The sequence below is a fragment of the Eptatretus burgeri genome, chromosome 8 (assembly GCF_056783735.1).
Source record: "Eptatretus burgeri isolate ZD-2024b chromosome 8, Ebu_testis_v1, whole genome shotgun sequence".
Lineage (NCBI taxonomy): Eukaryota > Metazoa > Chordata > Myxini > Myxiniformes > Myxinidae > Eptatretus > Eptatretus burgeri.
Genome location: NC_140968.1, coordinates 21,917,074 through 21,941,968, shown reverse-complemented (window position 1 = coordinate 21,941,968; position 24,895 = coordinate 21,917,074). Strand labels below are relative to the sequence as shown.

General features: G+C 47.9%; 1 protein-coding gene and 1 long non-coding RNA gene across 4 annotated transcripts in view; one reads left to right on the top strand and one right to left on the bottom strand.

Moving 5' to 3' along the window:
- LOC147021288 (ropporin-1-like protein) overlaps positions 1-369 on the bottom strand; it is a 33,453-nt gene extending 33,084 nt beyond the window's left edge. Inside the window, exon 1 of one of the 3 annotated variants that reach the window (XM_085891115.1) lies at positions 251-369. The gene's annotated coding sequence lies outside the window, so the exon portion shown is untranslated. Of the gene's footprint in view, positions 1-135 lie in introns of all 3 variants that reach the window. The other 2 variants (XM_085891114.1, XM_085891112.1) reach the window with 2 other exon arrangements.
- A 123-nt stretch (positions 370-492) lies between these two features.
- Positions 493-24,895, top strand: part of LOC147021287 (uncharacterized) — a 52,736-nt gene continuing 28,333 nt past the window's right edge. The window contains exon 1 of the long non-coding RNA XR_015060743.1: positions 493-625. This is a non-coding gene — a long non-coding RNA (uncharacterized LOC147021287). The remainder of the gene's footprint in view (positions 626-24,895) is intronic.

Genomic DNA, 24,895 nt, shown 5'->3' with positions numbered 1-24,895 from the left:
TCAACACGTGCTGGTGAAACGAGGCGCCAATCCTTCCCGTCGATGCGTCGCTTCCCCGAGGAACCACCTCCACGAAGAGGTCGATGAGTCGCACCAAGCCGGGAACCAAAATGGAGAACAAAGATCTCCACAAACCAATAAGAAGAAGCCACCACTCGCAGCTCGAGCCGAGTGACCGGCTCAACTTCCTTCCAAGCAAAGCAGCTCGAAGCAAAAAGCTCTCCCGAGCCAAACAGAAGCCAAAGTTCACCGAGCCAGCCGAAGCAAAAAGCTTCCGAAGGCCTCAACCCTAACCCAGGCCAAACAGGACCCGAAGGTCTGCTGAACGACTACTCTCTGCCGAAGCAAAAAGCTTATTGCCCAAGAACAAAGGAAGGATCTCGTCCTTATCCTTCTCCGCCCCCCCTCCTCCTCCACGCCCGGCGTGACTCATGCCCTCGTGATCCACCCCCCCTCCCCCGCTCAACCACGGGTGGTAGGGAGTTGTTGACATCATGAGTCACGGGATGGCAGAGTTCTTCCTCTTCGCAGAAGAGGGGGAGGGATGTCTCCATTGTTCGTTCCCGAACTATTAAATCGATCCGCAGCGCATCGAGTCGATTTCTGAACATTTAAACAATGGAAGGTGAGCTATCTCGGGAACAAGCACTTATCGACACAGCTGACTAAAGGAAACTGTATGTTGTGTGCAATCGAATTCCAAATTCGTAACAATATTATGAGTTCACGATTCCACTTCATCCTCCTTCAGTGTAGTTGCTGGCTGGGTAGGTGTTATGTCCGTAGAGAACAGGAATCAGCACCAGTAGTGAAGTGAACGAGTTTATTCCCCATCAGGCCAGTACAGCTCTTTTAGCGCAGCGCATCACAACTCCACCGCACCCCATTTTCATGCCATGAACCCAGAAACCAATGGATGACGCCATGCTAAATAAAGCATGCAGCAGTTACAGCAATATATTTACATTATGATAAGTTATTCTATTTAAAGAATCAGTTATGTGTGTGTGTATGTGTATGTATGTATGTTTGTGTGTGTGTGTGTGTGTATGTGTGTGTATGTGTGTATGTATGTGTGTGTGTGTGTGTGTGTGTGTATGTGTGTGTGTGTGTGTGTGTGTATGTGTGTATGTGTATGTGTATGTATGTGTGTGTGTGTGTGTGTGTGTGTGCGTGTGTGTGCGTGTGTGTATGTGTGTGTGTGTATGTTTGTGTGTGTATGTGTGTGTGTGTATGTGTGTGTGTGTTTGTGTGTGTGTGTGTGTATGTGTGTATGTTTGTTTGTGTGTATGTGTGTATGTATATATATGTGTGTGTGTGTGTGTGTGTTTGTGTATGTGTGTAGATGTATATATGTGTGTGTGTGTATGTGTGTTTGTGTGTGTGTGTGTGTGTGTGTATGTGTGTGTGTATGTTTGTGTATGCGTGTGCGTGTGTATGTGTGTATGTGTATGTGCATGTGTGTGTATGTGTGTGTATGTGTGTGTATGTGTGTGTATCTGTGTGTGTGTCTGTGTGTGTCTGTGTGTGTGTCTGTGTGTGTGTCTGTGTGTGTGTCTGTGTGTGTGTCTGTGTGTGTGTCTGTGTGTGTGTTTGTGTGTGTGTTTGTGTGTGTCTGTGTGTGTCTGTGTGTGTCTGTGTGTGTGTTTTCACATAGCAGTGTGCGTACTGCTGACGACGACGATTTCTTCAACGGCTCCAAATTATTCCCACCTTGTGAGTTAATGGCCAGGTAACGTCTTTGGACAAAGTCCCTCACGAGCCGCCAGTTTGACTTTGGCAGGAATTTGTTGGAATTTGTCTGGAGTGCCGGCGATAATTCGCCTGCTCTTCCAAACGACACCGTGGAATCTTTAACGTCCACTAACAACCAGCGCGGACAGACTGCGGTCCTTGGTTCGGCTGAAAACCATACATCTCCATTTTCATTTCCTTTTCCGAACAATTCGAACACACACACACACACACACACACACACACACACACACACACACACACACACACACACACACACACACACACACACACACACACACACACACACACACACACACACACACACACACACACACACACACACACACACACACACACTTAGATCCTCGTGGAGGATCTCAAAGTCTTACTCATGTTGTTGTTCTTCATCTTCTTGTGGACTTTTTTGTTTCACATCCTACAGTTTTCATCGAAACTTCCTGAAACTTGGCATATACATGTAAAAATACCCTGTGCAGACAGTAACCATCTCCGATTTTGAAAATTCCTCCAAGAAAAAAAAGGTTATGACGTCATAATATCTCCGCTAATGTAAATCGCCTAAAATATTATCTCCGAAACTTGGCAAGCTTTTTGAATTCTGTTTGCGGGAATCGAACAGGGCATCAGCAGAGATGAATTACGGCACATATGATACATCATTATGACGTCATAACAATTTTATTACGTCATTCCTATTTTTTGTTTCACAACCCAGAGTTTTCATCGGATCTTCGTGAAACTTGCCATGCATATGCAGAAAGCCCACGCGCAGGCAGTAACCATCTCCGATTTTGGAAATTCTTCCGAGAAAAAAAGTTATGACGTCAAAATATCTCCGCTAATCGAAATCGCCTTCACTATTAACTCGGAAACTAGGCAAGCTGTTTGAATTTTGTTTGCGGGAATCAAGCCGGGCATTAGCACAGATAATTTATCGCAAACCTGATACATCACAATGACGTCATATTCGTTTTTATGACGTCATCATTAAGAGGATGTGGATCTTAGCTCATTTGGGCTTGTTATGTAAATATGTATGTATATATACATTTATATATATATATATGTGTATATCTACCTAAATATACATATACTGTATATACTGTATATATATATATATATATATATATATATATATATATATATATATATATATATATATATATATATATATATATATATATATTGTTGCGGATTCGCGCCCGCCGGCGTGCGAACGGCCACGTAACTCGAATCGCGGCACGTCGCCCACTGGACGGACAATCCCGTCGTGACCCTCTCGGACTAACGCCGGGAACTAGTCACGGGTGGGCCTTTCGGCCTCACCACGATCGTGCCAATCGGCCTCCCGCGTGGGATAGGGTTGCTCGCCAAATTCGACCGACCTAAGTACCCACACGGAGGGTAGACCGGGCGATCGCACCTCGCCGCAGGTCGACTTCGGACACGGGCCACTTTAAGCGACCCGTTCCGTACTATCGGGATAACCGAGCGGTGTTATCGTCAACCCCGACGGTTCGATTAATTATCGGGCGTTTTAGCCCATGACCAACCCTTAACGTGAAGTAAGATGGAGATTCAATAAAGGAAAAGACGAAGCGAAACGGGAAAAACAGTTCAACATAAAGCACATTTATTTCGCGATGGCACACGGATAGCACACATATACAATTATACACCAAAAGCAAATGTAAAAGAAGAAACACCACAATAATGCACAAAAAGCAAATGTAAAAGTGAAACACAATGCAGATCTACCACCGACTACCGAGCACACGGCAACACTTATACAGTTTTACTTCACAGACGGCGCCGACAACACATATACTCAAAGCAAAAGAAAAAGGGACCACCCTCCACTATGAGGGGGCAGACGAGCCTGGGGCCGAGACCGCGTCGAGCCTACCCGTCTGGTGATGAGCCGCAAAATGGCGGTGGCGCCCCGACTCCGCGGGCCTCGCGGACAGTGTCTGGCAATGGGGTGGGAACGGGGCCCCCTTCTCGCACTATCTCAGCGCGGGGGGAAACAGGAGGGGGTTGTTGATGCTCGGGGGGGGATGAGGATATCCCGCTGGCTCGGGTCCCGCGACGAGCGTCTCCACCACGACCTCGGTCGCGTTACCGGCCTCTCCTCTCCGCAGCTCCCCGACTCTGACACGAGCGCCCTCTCGACTGCCTTCGCCGCCGCCGCCACCTCTCCAACTCTCCCACCTTCCACAGCTCCGTCCAACTGCTTTCTCCGACTCTTCTCTTGACTGACTCTTCCCAACTCCCGACTCTTCCCAACTCCGACTCTTTCCAACTCAACTCCTCGGCAAGCGAACGCGGCCCTTTATAGCCTCCGGGGCTTCGCTCCTTCACCTTCGACCCTTTACCTCTGGCTGGCTCCCCATTGGACAGAGGAAAAGTGGGCGTGAATGCTTTTTGATCCACGAATCTGCATATAGCGATTATACTCCGACGCACCTGGAGGCGGGGCCAAATCGCCCCACGCTCGCCGATAGGACGGAACAGAAGTGGGCGTGAATGCTTTTTGATCCGATTTCTTCGGAAAGGCTGGTGTTTTTGCACCCGCTGCTCGGTGCGCGCCCTGCACGAGTCCAGGATCGGCGCCCACAAGCGGCGCGGGAATGGCGGTGATGCGATGGTTGCGAGAGCGAGATGTGACGGCAAGGGTCGTGGCTGTTGTTGTGAAGCGGCGCTGCGGTTGGTGGTTGTTGTGTGATGGCTGTTGAGACGTGGTTGGTGGTGGTAGTGGTGGTAGTAATGGCGGCTGGTCCAAAATAAAGATAGTTAAAGAAAAACGGCTATCTAGAAGGGTCGCAGCCCGAATGAATGACATTTATTCCCTCTAAACAACGGGTTTGGGCCTAACTACACATATACTTAGAGATATCTCACCTAAGGGACCTGAATGGTGGTTTTCGAATTTCGTCAACCACAACAATATATATATATATATATATATATATATATATATATATATATATATATATATATATATATATATATATATATATATATATATATACACGTTTCAAAATATATATGTATATATATGTATATATATATATAATGTTTATTTATTTATATATTTATATATACTGTATATATACATATACATATATACATATACATATATATATATATATATATATATATATATATATATATATATATATATATTTACATAAAAATTTACATATACTAGCTGGATTTATTTACAATTTATTTACATTTCCTAGCTGGAGTACCCGGCGTTGCCCAGAAAAAATAGGAATAAGAAAGGGATAAACTGTGGTGCTTAATACATATCACATTTATATATCATTTAATTTGGACAAATTTCACATTTCTTTGTCGTTGTCAACATTCATCATCGGTGTTCCAGTGCCTCGGGGTAGACCACATTGCTTGACCGACTATTTGGTGCAAGGATGCTGAACTTCACTGTGCTGCCGGTCCGAGAGGCAGCCACATACAGCTGGCCATCGGAATAGATGGCCATCAGCCACATACAGCTGGCCACTGGACAGAGAGGTCGACACCGATTGCCTTGTACGTCTGACCTTGAGCCTTGTTTGTCTTCATCACAAAGCATGGCTTGCAGGGAAACTGGAGTCGGCGAAACTGTAAGGGCAGCTCGGAGTCGGATGGAATGTGCAGGATCCTCGGCAGAAGGACGACTTCTCCTTTCTATGGTCCACAGGAGATGGTGGCACCAATGACATTGGCATGCAGGCAGGTTATGATGTAGCGTGTGCCATTGGTGGTCTTGCTTGGCTCCATGTTTCGCAGGATCATGATGGGCACACCGAGTTTCAGCTTGAAGAGGTGTGGTGGCATTCCTAACGGTTTGAGAGAATTGAGCAGCTCAACAGGGTAAGTGACTGCCTCCTCGTCGCAGATGGCACTGTCCCCAGACTTGTAGATCCTCTCCTCGCCGAGGAACTCTCCCATGAGCCAGTTGTTGAGCTGGTTGACATTGGTGTTCAGCGGAGAGAGAATTGTACACTCAGCCAGTCACTCAGACCTGACTCCATTTGTTGTCAAGCAAGGATAGACTTCAGCCTTGAGCTCCTCCAGTGTGGAGACGACCTTTCCCAGTCCAGGAGGAATTGCGATCGTGTCTGGTTCGGCCGCAAATGGGATCTGTCCATTGCTAATTTCCAGGAGCAGCTTGGAGAAGTTGGTGTCTCCTTCATCGCCAGACAGGTGAGCTCGCATGTTGGTGGTCAGGTGCTTGACAGTCACATGGCGCCACAGGTGGGACGTCTTCAGGCTGACGTTGACAATGTTGGATCTGGTGCCTCTCCTGACCACTGGAAGGATCTGCCGGAAGTCTCCGCAGAGCAGTGTGGGGATGCCTCCCATGGGTTGCTGGACTCCTGTGATGTCCTGCAGTGTACGGTTACATCTTCGTAGGCTGACTTGTGAGTCATCGGGGCCTCATTCACAGTGAAGGCAGCAGCATCCTTGATGACCTTGGCCAATGCTGTTCCATGCTTGATGTTGCATGTTGGCTGCTCTTTGAGGTGCGTGTCGAGTGGGATCTTGAAGGTGGAGCAGTGTTGCAGCAATTCCACTGAACGCGGTAGCAAGAGCAATCTTGCATCCTGAGCGAATCTTTTTCAGTATCGTGTTGATGACGAAGCTCTTGCCTGTGCCCCCGGTGCATCGAGGAAGATGATGTTGCTGCTCCTGTTACCATTGATGATGCTAGCTTGCTGCACCAGTTCAAGGACTGCATTGTAGACCTGACGCTGGTCATCTGTCAGGAGCTGTTGGAGGTCATCAGCCTGGACAGCCAAACTGCTCTTGGTTGTAGTCCACTTCCTCTCTCGCAAGGTTGCAAGTACTCTCTCTCTCAAGCCTATCTTCTGTGCCCCTCTCTGGTGTAGGTAGGTCATACGACCTGAGATGACGGCCGCCCACCATGATCACCTTGTCCTCGAGAGAGCAAAGTGCAAGGTTATAGACCTCCTCATTGTAGTCAGCATCAGGATTGCCAACATTGTGACGGTGCTGGAACAGGTAGTCTTAAGAGAGAAGGTCACGGAACCGATCCCAGAGTGTGCGTGGATTGCTGGGGAAACAGGTGGTGAGGATGACTGCCATGAGACTCCTGAGGTTTGGTGCAGACTGGCTGATGTCTGCCTCCTCCATAGCAAGGTGGAAGTGCTGGTCATTTTCCATGAATCCCCTTGCGAGACAGGCTTCACGGAAGGACAATTCCTGGCCATCCATGGTTCTCAGAGCAGTGAAGGAGGAGGGGCCACAGACTTCAGCCAGGAGAAGTCGAACGTAGTAACAGTCACCCTGCCTCGGACTGATGCTGTAGATGCGGCCAATTGCCGAAGCCTTCCAGATTGCATGTGGACCTTCGACCACCTCTCCTCGCTTACGGCAGGCCCACTTCTTGTGCGACTTGTCCCACGTGTAGTACTTGGGCACCTCCTGGTATATGAGCGTCTTGGCAAAATCGTCATGACTGCAGAGGTCGAATAAGGCAGTGTAGTGGCTGGCGGTGGTCGCTGTGCCCCCTCAACGGCATTGTCCACATTGAAGTAGACTTGCTGGCCATTCTCGAGGTGGACGGCTAGGCTAATGACTGGAGGGAGATGCTCAGAAATTGGGTGCTCCAGGATCCTCCAGACTTCCTCACTGCTGCCAACGTAGCGTGCATTCTGGAACTGAGCTACCTCATCCACTGGACGGTTTCTGGCCTCCTCATTGGCTCGCTGCAGTTCAAACACTGCATGATCGGTCCCCTTGGTGACATACTTTGTGATATACTTGATGCTGTTGATGCTGTAGCAGATCTCAACGTTGATGTGGCAATTGAATTGGCGTTGGAGGAACGGGTTGAAAGGTACCACCCACTGGTTGGTAACTACCTGTACCACCCGTTTTCCCTCCTGGCACATCTTTATCTCACTGTTGTGACCACCATATTCTGGCTTGAGATGGCGATACTTGGAGTAGCTGTCATTTCCTTGCTCAGTGCTCTGCAAGAATGGCTTTGGGAAATCCTTTGAGCACTTACGGTCCTTCATGCAAGGGCTGTTCTGGTTGAGGTTTCTGCATGGACCGTGGGTCATGTGTGCCATGGCCATCTTGTGCAGCAATGGATCTTGCTCCTTGTCGGGAATCTCAGCACTGATGACCAGGTCAATGTCTTCGGGCTTGACCCTGTCCTCTGGAGCGACCCACAGGAGGATGTGGGCATGAGGAACACCACGCTTCTGGTACTCAATGGTGTACAGGAAGGCTCTCATCTTCCCAAAAGCTCCCAACTTTAGTAGCTCCATGAGCTTTTTGTTCTTTTGGCGAAAGACATGGGCAATGATGTCTCGGCGATCATGAGGCTCTTGTCCTGGCAAGAGGTTTTCCTGGACGTTGGTCCATTTGGGATTTGTGGTCATCATGATGAAGAAGTCAGGCCTTCCCTTGCGGCGCACATAGGCCATGACATCACTCTGTTTCTCATGCATCCACCTCGGCCCACCGGTGTATGTTGCTGGAAGGACCACCCTTTGTCCAACATTGCGAGGGTTACCATCGCTGGCCATGAGGCTGTCACAGAGGTTGTCGTAGTTATCAGCAAGCACGTTCTTTTGCTCCCTGTGGATAAAGCCCAGTCGCTCTGTCTCGATCTTGCAGTAGACATCGACCAAAAACTGCTGAAAGAGTCATCGCATCTGCAGTATGTGGTTGCCCTCTCTCACCATGATGTGGTAGCTTTAGTACTGCAGCTGTGTGAGTTTAAGTCCATCCTGTCCAGTAGCAGTCCTGGCCACCATATGGATGCTGTAGCCATCTGTTCCATATGGGAACACTATGGGATACTGGAGTGCATCATAAGATGCATGCAGCTCACTGATCCTTTTAAGTTCCCTATCGTGAAGTCTGAGGACAATGTCTCTGGGTTCTGTTGGCTCATTGTCCATTAGGATGGCGACTTCTGGTGCAGACTGGGCATTGTAGCGGTGTGTGTGCTCTCCTTGCAGTTGCTTGTTCTCTCTGATGATGATCTGGCGCTCTTCAGAGTTGCCTCCTTCTGCAAGTACATCACAGTCTTGAGCTCACGGAGGTTATCCTCGTGAAACCACTTTGCGAGCATCTCAAGGATGTGTGGTTTGAGGCTGCTGTGGTTCCTGGCAGCCAGCTCCTTGGCGTGTGAGTCCAGGAAGTAGACCTGTTGGAACTTTGGCGGGCCCTCTTCAGGCGGGCGCAAGCTGCCAATGCGGTGGAACACTTGACCTTGGACCCGGAAGCTCGGGTTCCAGCCCTGGACTTCAGCTTCCTTGTGCCAGAAGCTCGTCATCGCAAAGCTGCCATTATACATCCGAATGTTGTCAAGGAAGTGTTTGCTGAGGGGACCTTAGCCTGAGAGAAGTTCCTTCAGCAAGGGAGGAAGGACAGGAGAGGGCTCAAGGATGACCTTGCCATTGCTGCAGCACACACACCCTTGGTCTCTCCCTTGAACTTGTAAGCAGAGCAGTGGGTGCAGACTTGGTCCATTCAGCTGATGTCTGCATGAGTTGTTGGGTCAGCTGGGTCATACGTGAATGCCACCCTGTTGGCATTGTTGTGCTCTTGTGCCGGGGCCAGTGCTCGTGCTTCTGCGGTGCGGTGACGCATTGCCTCAAGTCTTGCATCACACTCTTCCTCAGTCTCATTCGCTCACCGCCATTGTTGCCGATGAACCTGTTCATTTAGCCTGGCTGATCGCTCCTCTTCAGTCTCACTTTTGTAGCTGCTGCTGTTGCTGCTGTGCCTGTTCATTTAGCCTGGAATCTTGCTCCTCTTCAGGTTCCTGTTGTCTCTTGGTGCGTTTTCGCTTAAGGGGCTGTCACACGTTGACGTTTTAGCCAGCGTATGGCAAGGTATCAAAATGTATGTAAAACGCTGGCGTACGCTGAACTATTGATGTTTTTTTTAAGTTTTGGGTGTATAATAACGTGTTGGACGTATGCATAACGTATTAGCAACGTACACAGAACGTTTCAATCACATATAGATAACTTATACCAACGAATGCTGAGCGTGTTGTCGGCGTTCACAACCTATGCCCAACGATAGTCTAACTTATGCATAACGCGCACCAGCGTATCGCCGACGACCATGTGGCGTAGGCTATTCATAGGCTGTGGCTCGACGATTCAAATCATAACCGCACAAGACATCGAAGTGTGAAGCCGCTGTCACACCTTGACGTTTTAGCCAGCGCATGCCGACGTATGAAAAATTTGCCGAACCAAGCTGGCACACGTCGAATACGTTATGGGTAAGTTTCGTATACGTTAAGAGCATGCTGGCAGATATCGTAGTACGCTGGCATACGTCGTAGTACGCTGGCATACATCGTCATACGCCGAGTACGTTGAGAAATTTTCAGCATGTTGAAAATTTCTCGACGTACTCGGCGTATGACACACGTTCCGCATACACTGGCATGAGTTGTAGGCACGTTACGCGATCGTTGACACACTTTACTTGTACGTTACTTATAAGTCGAAACACGTTGACGTAATGGTTAGCGTCAGTGTTCCAGACTCCCTGGTATTTTTTTTTCTTCGGCATGACGGTGATGTTGACACTTCGATTTCTAGTGCGGTTATGATTTAAATCGTTGAGCGGCAGCCTATTAATTATGTTATATTATAACCGCACTAGAAATCGAAGTGTCAGCATCACAGTCACGCCGAAGAAAAAAAAAAGAACCAGGGAGTCTGGAACACTGACGCTAACCATTACCTTGACGTGTTTCGACTTATGAGTAACTTACAAGTAACGTGTGTGGACGTGTGTCAACGATCGCGTAACGTGCCTATAACACATTACTTATAGGTTACAAATAAGTTTCGGGTACGCTAAGCATTACCTCGACGTGTTTTGACTTATGAGTAACTTACAAGTAATGTGTGTCGACGTGTGTCAACGATCGCGTAATGTGCCTACAACTTATGGCCAAGCGTATGCGGAATGTGTGAGTCATTCGCTGGCATACGTAAAAAAATTTCAAGTATGGAAAATTTGTCTAACACCTCGGCGTACTACGACGTATGCCAGCATACAAAGACGTATGCCAGCGTACTACGAAAAAAGCCAGCGTACTACGACGTATGCAAGCGTGCTCTTAATGTATACAAACTTACCCATAACGTATTCAATGTGTGCCAGCGTTTTAGCCAAATTTTGCATACGTCAGGCATATGCTGGCTAAATCGTCAAGGTGTGACAGGGCCTTTAGCTCCAGCTGCCTTGGCACCAATGGAGCTCTTCCTTTTTTGGGGCATCTAAAATCAGAAAGTCAAATTTTGATCAGAAACTTTGTAAACGTTCATTGGTCTGTCCATCCACTGGTCTGTCTTTGTCTTATTTTAATCAGGTTGTGAATAAAAAAGTCGCGATGCAGAAAATCAATTGTGGCAGAAAAATTGAAACGGCCAAAAAAAAAGACGAATTTTTTTTTTCGGTTTTTTTTTAAACATCTAAGCCTCTAAGGTATGCTGTCATACCTCTGAGACGTGCTGATTCTGAATATGCCTTTACTTTTGCTCTGTGATGCGTAGTTCGAGTTATAAGACAAACAAACATACGTTACTACTTTACATATATGAAGACCACAAAGGGAAAAGCAGAGATGTCAGGATAAGTCAATTTTGAAGAAACTGAAAAACAGTTTCAAGATTTTGGTGGACTGTTTAATAACTGTCATATAGATTTCTTTTCCAGTAAAAGGAAGAGTGATCATTGGCCGATCAAATTAAGCATGAAGCATTTGCCAAGCTTCTGTGTTATTTAATTTAAGAGCAAAGAACGAATCAATGTTGCAAACTGACATTACTGGTTATTCCCTTGTTTAATAATTGCCATGCAATTTTAACCCAGGATGTGTAGCAAATTCATGCTTATTGGTTATTAGCATACATTACATGACTTTGGTGATCACAGATTATTTTTTTCAACATTAAATTGTCATTGTTTTTTTGTTTGATTGGTGTTCAACGCCATACTCAAGGGTATTTCGCTTATATGATGACGGATTCTCCATTTCTTACTTCGTACTACTTAATATGATGGAAAACCGGGATGAAACCAAGGATAAATCACCCCCGCGATAGCCGAAGTCACCTCATGTGACTCCCTCATATACCTAAGCAGGTTGATTGGGCGGTAGGTACATCGAATGAGGATGGGTACTCAGACGCGCTAACCATTAAGCCATGGCGTGGGTCCCATAAAAGTCACAATAAAGGTTTGACCAGGCTTGAACCACGATATGCACCAACTACGGAGCCCATGATATAACCAAATAGGCTATTGTAGTACTCAGAGTTTATGCTGTGAAAGTTTTACAACCTTTCATTTTCTAGTTTCTCAACTCTGAATATTATGGTGGAACAGTTAACATGAATGAAAGGGAGATAACCAGGAGTAAAGTACTGACAACTCTGGGTTTCTACTTGTTCAGCTTTGACGACACTTGTTTTTTCATTGCAGGGCTAAACTTTATACCATATAAATTATGTGACACCCCTGGTTATTTGTTAAAGTAATATTGTGAGAGGAAACCTTATGTTGTCAACTATTGGCAGGTGCAATAACCCTGAAATTTATAAAAAGTGACATCTCTGGTTTTCCCCTTGTGGTCTTCATATATAGAGATGTATACATGTATGTACATATATGTACATTATATATATATATATATATATATATATATATATATATATATATATATATATATATATATATATATATATATATATATATACATATATACATGTATATATATACATATATACTCAACCGGTCGAAAGTTTTAGAACACCCCCATTTTTCAGTTTTTACTGAAATTTAAGCAGTTCAAGTCCAGTGAATAACCTGAAATGGTACAAAGCTAAGTGGTAAACTGCCAGAGGTAAAAAAAAGAAAAAAAGTTTCGGTTACCAAAAACTGAAAAATAATGCAAATTTCAGAGTTGTTAAAAAAGGCCCTTTTCAGGGAACAAGTAATGGGTTAGCAACTGCAGCTGTTCTGCAGCAATGGAAGTAAATTAAGCCTTGAAAGTTGATGCAAACAATTCCAACAGGTGTCCCAACTTTTGTTGATTAGTTACAAACCCTCTGTCTGTATAAAAGCAGTGTTGGAACAGACTGCGTTGCTACACCCTCTGAAGCATTAATTGGACAATATTGCACTGCAGGAAGTTGTATATTGCTATCATAATTGCGAGAAAAAGACAATTAACAAAGCAAGACAGACAGACCATTATAACTCTTAAAAGTGTCGTTTTTCCTTCAGAGAAATTGCAAAGGAGCCAAGGTGTCAGTGAGTACAGTTAGTAGAGGATAAATGGGGTTCTGAGGCACCATTCAAATGAATGGGGGGAAAGGGAAAAACTTTCTGACGCAAGCCCCAAACGCCCAAAATAGGAGACCGATTTTCTCCCCCTCCCATACAAGCAAATGTAAAATTGTGACCTGCTGATTAAAGCACTTCCTCCCTTTCATATTTTCATTCCACTCAAAGAGCGAACCAACGAATATTTGTCCATGCTCTACTTTGGGGAATAACTTAATTTTCCTATTATATTCATCACCATCGAGTATATTCACAAAGATTACTTTGGAACTTGGTTCTTGGTTTAAGTGTCTTTGTTGAGCAGAAATGAAATGATACACTTCTCTCAATGCTCTTATTTGACCACCTCCTGAGCCACATATCATTTTGAGATTGTAGTAAATTGTTTTTCCATTGTTCAATTGATAACCATCAACGTTTTCAGTCCATTCAAGGATATTAATTTTTTTCTTTACGTCCTCCAACTTATTTGCAATTCAATTTATCCGCTTATTTGTTTTATCTACTTTTACCCCGGTTATTTCTTCAATAAGACTTATTTGATATTTCTCACATTCCATATGTTTCCCATTTAAATACCAAGGCTGATTACATCTCCACTCTTTGGTTTGGTTATTGCTTGATTCTATCATTTATAAATCAGTAAAAAGACGGCGGTAGCCTGTTAAAATTTCCAACCACATACATCTTAACACTTACACTTATAACCATTAGGGAGACTATTGATTCCATTCTCTAAAATATATCTCTTATCATCAAAAGCTCCTAATGTTTTCTTATTTATCTCTTCTGTATATAATTGATGTTTATAACTTCTTATTGTATTCATTTTTCTGTACTCTTCCTTCTTTAAGATTAAACATTTGTAATAATGTTTAAAGTTTATTGTTTCCTTGATTACATTTTTCTATATTCCCTTTAGCTTCTTATCACACCTTTCAATGTTATTATTATCAATATACGTAAAAGCATAAGACTTTTATCTCAATCCTAAAATTCACTCATGACCTTCCGACCCAATTCATCTTTAAACTTACCAATAACCTTTTTATTCTTTGATGGAAACAACACATCACCTGGCTTATAATTACTTGCATCATATACAGTTAAGCCCAAAATTATTTATACCCTTACCAAATTTGGAGTATTTTGAATCGTGTTATTTGAGGAATGAGTTTCTTCTGGCTTAAGTTACATAAGAATGTGACAAACAGCTGAAAGAATCACTGCAAGAGACATTTCAAGAAATACATTGTTTCGGGGGTATTTTATTGATAGATTTACAAAAAAAATGTCATGTCCAGAATTATTCATACCCTTGCTTAGATCAGTTCAAAGTCGCATTGAGTAATCAATGGAAAATCCTCTGTTTGTGATTGCAGTCTCCAAATGGTTTTATACTTGCTCACAAGGTTTTTGCATGTCTCCACAGGGATTTTGGCCCACTCCTCCTTCGCGAAGGTCTCCAGGTCTTTGAGGTTGGAAGGCTTCCTTGCCATCACTCCGGTCTTGAGCTCCCTCCACAGATTCTCGATTAGGTTGAGGTCCGGACTTTGGCTTGGCCACTCTAGAACGTCTACGTCATTATCCTGGAACCATTTCTTGACTGACTTGGCGGTGTGTTTTGGATCGTTGTCCTGCTGATACGTCCAATGCTCCCCGAGGTGAAGTTTCTCTGTGGACTGTTTGATGTTTTCCTCAAGGATGTTGATGTACTGCTCCTTTTTCATGATGCCATCCATTTTGACGAGATTGCCTGGCCCACTGGCTGAGAAACATCCCCAAAGCATTATGCTCCCGCCTCCATGCTTGACAGTTGGGACTGTGTTCTTAGGGTTGTATGCTTCATCTTTATTTTGCCAAATGAAAGCAACATCTCTGTGCCCGAAAAGCTCCATTTTTGTCTCATCCGACCACAGAACTGAGGACCAAAAGCTTGGATCTTTGTCCAGGTGAGCTTTTGCAAAGGCTAGACGGGCCTTTCTCTGCCTGGGATGGAGGAGTGGAGTCTTTCTTGGTCGGCGTCCATGGAGACCCCCCTTGTGCAACGTCCGCTGGAGTGTCTGCCTTGATATCTTGGTCCCAGACTAGCCAAGGTTGTTCAGGAGAGCCTTAATAGTGATCCGTGGATTGTTGTTGGCCTCTCGCCATACTTTTCTTGCCAGACAAGGTGACACCTTTGACTTCCGACCACGTCCTTCAATGTTTTTTTTATAGTGTGGAACTCCTTGTACTTCCTAATTATGCTTTGTGTGGTGGCAACTGGCACTCGGAACTGCTTCGAAATAGTTTTGTCGCCTTTTCCCTCCTTGTGAGCATTCACAATGCACAACGAAGGTCCTCACTGACTTCTTTCTTCTTCATCATGCTGACAATGACCTGAGAATGATTGCATCAGCTCTCCTAAATTCTCGTCTAGAAGCAGAGTGTTGTTCTATAACATTCCTCACTTTACATTCACTAGACCACATTTGTAATGCATTCAGATTGTATGCACACATCTTGGAATAATTGCATAACATTATAAAGAATCGTAGGAATATCAAAAGCATGTGCATTATCCCAAACATTAGCCTCAATTCTGTGACTTGGTATGGTGTATGAATAATTTTGGACAGGCATAAAAAGAGAAATCTTAACATTTCTATTGTTATGCTAATAATAGGGTTGGGCATACAACCATACTTTTTTGAAAGGAGTGTTTTTTTTATGGCCAAATTTCACGCTGATCAGGAATCTGTTGAACTTTTTGACATAAGATGATGTCTTAGGTTGGTAAAATGCAAAAATTCAAAATGGCCACCAAATTTACCCATTTTCAGGTAAAATTTGATAACATATTACATGCCTAGTATATTTGATAATACTACATGCCTGAGTAAGCCATAATTATCAAATTTTACCTGAAAAAGTGGGTAAATTTTGTGGCCATTTTGATTTTTTGCATTTTACCAACCTAAGACATCATCCTAGGTCAAAAATTTCAACGGATTCGTGATCAGCGTGAAAAATGGCCATAAACACTCCTTTCAACGGGACAACAGAGAAAAAGTCGATGTGTGCCCAACCCTACTAATAATGTTGAGCCAAAATATATGTGGATTTCTACATGCCAACGAAATGTCCTTGGGTGAAGTGAAAGTTCCACCACTCCAGCAAGGAGGTATGAGATAAATGCAAAACTCTCAGATTTTTCATAGGGTATGAATAATTTTGGGCTTAAGTGTATATCAATATTATAAATCATATCCTCATATACATCACTTGCCTTAATTTCTAATATAAAACTATCTGTATCCATATATAACACACATTATCCTTATACTTTGATTTTATATTATTATAGTAATAGTCATACATTAACGACTTTGACAAGTCAAGAATTGATGTTCCTATATAAATAGGTTTATCCATTTCAATACTCTGTTTTTTCAAATCAATAGCACAAAAGTTCTCTGAAAACACCTCCGCTCGTTCAAAACTTGGTCTATTAACTAACTTTGAAGCCTGTTTCCAAGATGTAGCAAGTCTTATGTTTTGTCGATTCCTAACATTTTCCATAGTCTTTCCAAATACAGCATTATTCATTAATTTCTAAAAGTCCTTCTCAAAATCAGTTTTTGCTTCTGTTCTCCTTTTTGTATTAAAATCAATATACTGTTGTGGTTGAGGAAATTCGCAAACCACCATTCAGGTCCCATAGGTGAGATATCTCTGTAAGTATATGTGTAGTTAGCCCAAACCCGTTGTTTAGAGGGAATAAATGTTATTCATTCGGGCTGCGACCCTTCAAGATAGCCGTTTTTCTGTTCTATCTTTATTTTGAGCCAACCACGTCTCAACAGCCATCACACAACAATCACCAACCGCAACGCCGCTTCACAACAACAACAACAACAACAACGCCAACAGCCACGACCTTTACCGTCACATCTCGCTCTCGCAACCATCGCATCACCGCCATTCCCGCGCCGCTTGTGGGCACCGATCCTGGACTCGTACAGGGCGCGCACCGAGCAGCGGGTGCAAAAAGCGGCCTTTCCGAGAAATCGGATCAAGAATGATTCACGCCCACTTCTGTTCCGTCCTATCAGCGAGCGTGGGGCGATTTGGCCCCGCCTCCAGGCGCGTCAGAGTGTAATCGATATATGCAGATTCGAGGATCAGGAATGATTCACGCCCACTTTTCCTCTGTCCTGGAGACTCTGGAGAGTCTGGAGAAGCCAAGGAGCTTTGTGGAGGTCTGCGCTCGTGTCAGGGTCGGGGAGCTGCGGAGAGGGGAGGCCGGGAACGCGGTCGAGGTCGCAGTGGCGTCGCTTGTCGCGTGACCCAAGCCAGCCAGATATCCTCTTTCCCCTGAGCATCAACAACCCCCCGCGCTGAGATAGTGTGAGAAGGGGGCCCCGTTCCCACCCCATTCCAGGCAGTGCCAGCGAGGCCCGCGGAGTCGGGGCGCCGCCGCCATTTTGCGGCTCATCACCAGACGGGTAGGCTCGACGCGGTCTCGGTCCTAGGCCCGTCTGCCCCCTTATCGTTGAGGGTGGCCCCTTTTTTCTTTGAGGGTCTTTTGCTTTGGAGTATATGTGTTGTCGGCGCCGTCTGTGAAGTAAAACTGTGTAAGTGTTGCCGTGTGCTCGCGTAGTCGGTAGTAGATCTGCATTGTGTTTCTTTTGTTGCATTTGCTTTTGGTGCGTAATTGTTGTTTCTTCTTTTGTTACATTTGCTTTTGGTGCATAATTGTGGTAATTGTAAATGTGTGCTTTCTGTTTGCCGCGGAATAAATGTGCTTTATGTTGAACTGTTTCTCCCGTTTCGCTTCGTCTTTTCTCTAATTGAATCTCCATCTTACTTCACGTAAAGGGTTGGTCGTGGGCTAAATACGCCCGATAATTAATCGGAACTGTCGAGGTTGACGATAACACCGCTCGGTTATCCCGATAGTACGGAACGGGTCGCTTAAAGTGGCCCGTGTCCGAAGTCGACCTGCGGCGAGGTGCGATCGCCCGGTCTACCCTCCGTGTGGGTACTTAGGTAGGTCGAATTTGGCGAACAACCCTATCCCACGCGGGGGGGTGATTGGCACGATCGTGGTGAGGCCGAAAGGCCCACCCGTGACTAGTTCCCGGCGTTAGTCCGAGAGGGTCACGACGGGATTGTCCGTACGGTGGGCGACGTGCCGCGATTCGAGTTACGTGGCCGCTCGCACGCCGGCGGGTGCGAATCCGCAACACTGGTGTCTGGAGTGGGATACAAACTCATCCCCCTCCTCGCGACACTGGTATCGGAGAGCGGGAAAACGGGCTCTCCTGTCTCCAGCTAAATTCACAGGAATCGGTCCAGGGGTGAGAGGAGCGACCCCCGATTCCCTCCAAATTACGAGTGATTTAAATTGACCCTTTACGAGAAATAAGAAGGCGTCTCAAGGCGAGCGGGAGCCGGGGGTATTAGAAATGGATTTAGAATGTGTAGAATCCATGGTCCAGGATGAAAACCCCGTGCAGGAAATGTTGGTTGTGCAGGAACACGAACTCCCCCAACTGAACCCAGAGCCCGAAATAGGTGCGGCGGCGGCCGCGGTGTATGACACCTCCCCTCCCCCTCTCCACCAAAACCCTTCCCCGATCCCTGCCGAAACGGCTCACCCAAACGCACCCGACATGACCCAGCTATTCACCATGCTGGCAAAGATGAATGCGGATGCGCAACAAATGAATGCGAACATGAACAAGCAAATGCACGAAATGAAAACGAAAATGGATACAAACACAAATGAAATGAAAAACGAAATAAAACGCATGAACGAAAAGATGGATACAAACACAAACGAAGTGAAGGTGAATATGGAAACAAACGCACTCAAAATGAAGGAAGAAATGAAAGAGCTGCGGGGTGAGACGCAGAACATGGGCCGAAGCCTGCAGGCGGGCATGAAGGCCGTTACCAGGGAGCTCAAAATGGCGACGCCACGTGTGGGAGCGAACGAGCTGGGAGGGAGTGCAACGGCTGTCGGGCCCGTGGTGGAGGCTGGTAAGGAGAAAATAATTTGGGGGACGTGTTAGGCGAGAAGAGTGACGGTGACCGAGAGGGAAAAACTAATTGGGGTGACGGAGACGTGCACGAGGTAGATAACAAGGGAAGAGACGGAAATAATAGTTGAGACAAGGGAGGTAAAGGGTGAAGAGGTGACTGAGTTGGCAGAGACACGGGAGATGGGAACGATAGAGGGAAGACTACACGATGAAGACGGGGATAGAGATGCACACACACACACGGAGGTAGTGGAGGACAATGGGGGTGAGCTGGCGGACTGGGTGGAGACCCAGTGCGAGCAGCGGGATAGCCTCCTCCAGGAACGAGGGGAGGGAGTATGCCCCCTTGAGGCGAGTCATGACCAGGTGGGTTCGGTCGTGCTTTTGCGAGGTCGAGGGGAGGAGTGCTGTGGACAGGTGTACGGAGAGCTTGGGGGGTATAGAGGCCCCGGAGACCCTTGTGGGGACACGAATCCCCAGTGTGGTTGTCCCGGTGTGTGTGGTGTCGAGGTGTGTATTCACGAGTGTGGCGAAATGCGTGCTGCAACGCACGCATAGCGCGGGTGCAAGGGCGTGTGTGAGAGCGACCGGGTGGGTGACAAAGACCCCGTGTGCGGAAGCGACCCCGTGTGTGAGTGGTGTGGTGGTAAGTGTGCAGAAGATCGTGCTTCCCAGCACGCCGTGTGTGGATGAGGCACCGCGAGCGAGTTCCCCCGCGTGTGTGAGTAGTATGGTTTGTGTGAGGGAAATGGCACGAGTGAGTGAAAGGCCGCGAGTGAGTGGAGCCACGTGTGCAAGGGTAATGGCATGCGTGAGTGAGCGGCCGAGTGTGACAGAGACAGCGTGTGCAAGGTCGCTGTGTGTGAGGGAGATGTCGGTGGGCATGTGTGAACATGCAGCCACGTCTCCCGGGGTGAATGTAATGGAGTGGAGTGTGAGCGTCGTAACACGCAGGTGTGCGTGGGTTGAATGGCGATGACGACGGCGACAGAGGGACAAAAGCCGAGTAGCGGCTGTAGATGTTTTGCGCACCGCGCCGGGTTCACCCAGCAGTGAGCGCGAGGTCCGTGCTGTGCAACGCACGAGGCCCCCACGTGCTCGCTTGCGAGAGTGAAGTCCCGGTCCGGAATCGCACGCGGTGGATTTGCCGATCCCGCGGACGGACAAAGTTTAGGCAGGATTATGGATTTGAACCGGACGGGTTCTCCATGCGATCGTGTGTGTTAAGCTCCAACGGGCAAAGCACATGTGTTCGCGTGGGGAACCCCACGAGACGTGGGGCTTGTGTTTTTTTTATGCGCACGGTGACGTCATGGCTGCACGCGGGGTTGGAATCTGGCAGGAGGGGTATCCCTGCCGGATGGTACCGTCCAAGGAGGGACGAGATACACGTGCAGCTGCATGACGTCACGGGCAGGTGCAAAGTGCGCGAGCTGTGAGTTGCCGCGCTGGTGCTGCGCATGTGGAAAAAAAAAAGAAAATAAAAGCAAGCCTCACTTTCGGGTGCACAGGATTCCCGGGCAAGGGGTGGAAGACCCGCTTACCAGGGCACAGGATGGAAACTAGTTAGGGGGAAGGGTTAGCTTAGCTAGACCGGCTCCATGGGGCAGGGGTAAGTCCTCATGGGGCCCGTGGAATGGATTAGTTAGAGGGATTGTTAGTCAGATTTAGGTTGGGAAAATGGAGTATGGGATTATTTTGGAGACAGAGACAGACTTTGGATGTGTAGTGGGGACGTAGCTTAGCTACGTAGGTTAAATGGAACGTGCTATAGTTTAAGGGACGACGTGGGAGCACGAGTTAGTTAGGGGAGGTAGTTAGAAGGATGGCGGAGTTCAGCGGTGTGTGTGTGTTGAAGAGTTGTGAGGTGAGTACATGATGAGTGAGTGAGGCCAGCGGGTCTGTGTGAGTGGAGCGAATGGGGAATGCATGGTGCGATGAGTGAGTGGGGGAGGAGTGACTCCCGCCCAAGGGATGCCAGGGTCAGTGTAGAGTGAGTTAGGGGGTTAGTTAAATTGAAAAATGGAGGTCGTTTTGTTGTTGGTGTGAATGTAGGCTCGAAACCCATTTGGAGGGGTGCAGGAGCCCTGTTGACGGGCTGGGAGCGTGGCTGCGAAAGGTGAGTATCGCTGAGTGGGTACCCCGGGCACCAGGCTAGTCGGCCGTGGTAGGCCAAGGGCCCATGGGGGGCCGGGATAGCGTAGTGGGCACGGGTGCGCCTGCTTGGTGCGGGGGCCCGGGGCGCCATTAGCCGCGTGGGCAGTGTTGTGGGCACGGGTGACCCTCAGAAAGGGGCCTGGGAAGCCAGCCTGCCACGTGTGCATTTCAGGGGAGGTGCCATGGGGGGCACTCCCCGGTGTTTAGGGAGCTGATAGGCTCGGAGGCAGTGTAGTGCCCGGGGGTGCCATAGCTGGAGATTCGGCAGAGGGTCGTGCCTGCCAAGGGGAGCCACGCGTCCCAGCCATGAGACCGTGTGAGGGCACGGAGAGAAAATTGGGGGGCGAGGCCTGAAATTGTAAGGACACCAACACAGGCGACGGGAATCTGGGTTGTTAGAACCAATAGTTTAAGCGAGAGGCGCTTGTTGAAAGCCCCGGGGTAGTTTAAAAGTTAAATGGATAGGGTAAATTAGGAAGTGTACCCCTCCGCACCATCCATCCCCTCGCTCTCGTTGTGGGCCGCTGGACCCACTTTGGTTATAGATCGCTGAACTCTGGGGAGGCCATTCTGAGGCTTGAATTGGGCCTCGACACAGGACGCTAGCTCTCCCTTGTTCCCCTCAGGGAAGGGAACGTATGGGGTTGGGAGTAGGCTAGGTGACAGGATAGGTTAGCCGAACAAGGACAGTATAGGCGGTTAGGGGACGATTTATAGTGGGGAAGTTAAAAAAAAAAATAATAAGTTGGGGCTAAATTGGGGTTTGACAAATTAAGGGAGTGGGTATAGACAGTGACAGGCAAAGGCGATAGGTTGGGAGGGAGACCGTAGAGTAGGGTCCGAGCCCGCCTTCCGAGTGGCCAGCACCACCGCACTCCCTCCACCAACCTCCACTGAACGGCGAAGGCTGGCCAGCTTCATCGGCAGCTGTTGTTTTGCTGCAAGGCCTGTGCCGGCTGGATCGGCTGCAGCTGCTGTGCTGCAAGGCCTGTACCGGCCGGATCGTCTGCAGCTGTTTTCTGCAAGGCCTGTGCCGGCCAGTTCATCTGCCGGCTGTGTTTGCCTGCAGCGGCCTTGTTCTGCAGGCTGTATTTGCCTGATCACCTTTGCCATGCCATGCCCACTGCCCCTGTTCACCAGCCCCGTTCAACTTTTGCTTTGCCCCCCCCCCCCTGTTCATTGCCATGTGCACCAGGATCAGAAAGCAACAGTTTGCAAGCTGCGAGAACTGCCCTGTTGGCAGCTACAACACGGGCCTGCAGTGGCAGCCCGTGCACCGTGTTTGCGTCCATCCATTCGTTGTGTTCATTGCGTGTGCCACTTGAGCTGGCACGGAGACTGCATTTGTGCAGCCCCTGCACCGTTGTGGTTCACTGCGTTCAGTTCAAAAGGGAAGGCCTTGGACTGCGTGTGAGCAGCCGGCCACGTTCCCTGTCACCTGCATTGTTTGAGCCAGAGACTGCATGCGAGCAGCCTGGCTCCCTGCTAACTGCTTTCTTTTTGCAGAGACCATTGATCCTGGGCCATGGTTTAGTGTAAAATTTGTAAGTTAAGGTTAAGATGTACTGTAAATATGAGTGCGCCCCCGGCATGTCTGTCTTAGCGCCGGCAATTTTATTTAAGTCGTCCGTGTGAGTGGGTTTGTTTAGTTAGTTACTCAGCCCTCAGGTTATTTATTTTGGGGACACGAATACCATGAATGTCGCACTCAGGGATCCGTAGGTAAAATGTACTAGGGGAGAACTACACATGATGGCACACGAAAATTTGACGACTCGGGACGAGTCTGTAAAAAGGGGAGGGGGTCGTGTTGTGGTTGAGGAAATTCGCAAACCACCATTCAGGTCCCATAGGTGAGATATCTCTGTAAGTATATGTGTAGTTAGCCCAAACCCGTTGTTTAGAGGGAATAAATGTCATTCATTCGGGCTGCGACCCTTCAAGATAGCCGTTTTTCTGTTCTATCTTTATTTTGAGCCAACCACGTCTCAACAGCCATCACACAACAACCACCAACCGCAACGCCGCTTCACAACAACAACAACAACAACAACGCCAACAGCCACGACCTTTACCGTCACATCTCGCTCTCGCAACCATTGCATCACCGCCATTCCCGCTCCGCTTGTGGGCACCGATCCTGGACTCGTACAGGGCGCGCACCGAGCAGCGGGTGCAAAAAGCGGCCTTTCCGAGAAATCGGATCAAGAATGATTCACGCCCACTTCTGTTCCGTCCTATCAGCGAGCGTGGGGCGATTTGGCCCCGCCTCCAGGCGGGGTTTCGAGGATTCATTTCGAGGATTTCGAGGTTTCGAGAATGCAGATTCGAGGATCAGGAATGATTCACGCCCACTTTTCCTCTGTCCAATGGGCGAGCGTGGCTCCGCCCCCGAGCCGATCCTGATCCAAAAATCTGCATATGGTTTCTCCTGTCGCACTATAAAGCGCCGAGCGCGGGGCGAATCGGGGAAGAGTTGGAGAGTTGTGGCGGCGGCGAAATCAGTCGAGAGAGTGTCTGTCGGGGTCCGGAGAGTCTGGAGAAGCCAAGGAGCTTTGTGGAGGTCTGCGCTCATGTCAGAGTCGGGGAGCTGCGGAGAGGGGAGGCCGGGAACGCGGTCGAGGTCGCAGTGGCGTCGCTCGTCGCGGGACCCAAGCCAGCCAGATATCCTCTTTCCCCCGAGCATCAACAACCCCCCCCTTTTTCCCCCCGCGCTGAGATAGTGTGAGAAGGGGGCCCCGTTCCCATCCCATTCCAGGCAGTGCCAGCGAGGCCCGCGGAGTCGGGGCGCCGCTGCCATTTTGCGGCTCATCACCAGACGGGTAGGCTCGACGCGGTCTCGGCACCAGGCCCGTCTGGCCCCTTATCTTTGAGGGTGGCCCCTTTTTTCTTTTGCTTTGGAGTATATGTGTTGTCGGCGCCGTCTGTGAAGTAAAACTGTGTAAGTGTTGCCGTGTGCTCGCGTAGTCGGTAGTAGATCTGCATTGTGTTTCTTTTGTTGCAATTGCTTTTGGTGCGTAATTGTTGTTTCTTCTTTTGTTACATTTGCTTTTGGTGCATAATTGTGGTAATTGTATATGTGTGCTTTCCGTTTGCCGCGGAATAAATGTGCTTTATGTTGAACTGTTTCTCCCGTTTCGCTTCGTCTTTTCTCTAATTGAATCTCCATCTTACTTCACGTAAAGGGTTGGTCGTGGGCTAAATACGCCCGATAATTAATCGGAACCGTCGAGGTTGACGATAACACCGCTCGGTTATCCCGATAGTACGGAACGAATGGTTAAAGTGGCCCGTGTCCGAAGTCGACCTGCGGCGAGGTGCGATCGCCCGGTCTACCCTCCGTGTGGGTACTTAGGTCGAATTTGGCGAACAACCCTATCCCACACGGGGGGCCGATTGGCACGATCGTGGTGAGGCCGAAAGGCCCACCCGTGACTAGTTCCCGGCGTTAGTCCGAGAGGGTCACGACGGGATTGTCCGTCCGGTGGGCGACGTGCCGCGATTCGAGTTACGTGGCCGCTCGCACGCCGGCGGGCGCGAGTCCGCAACAATACTTCTTTGACCAATGACTTTGTTTA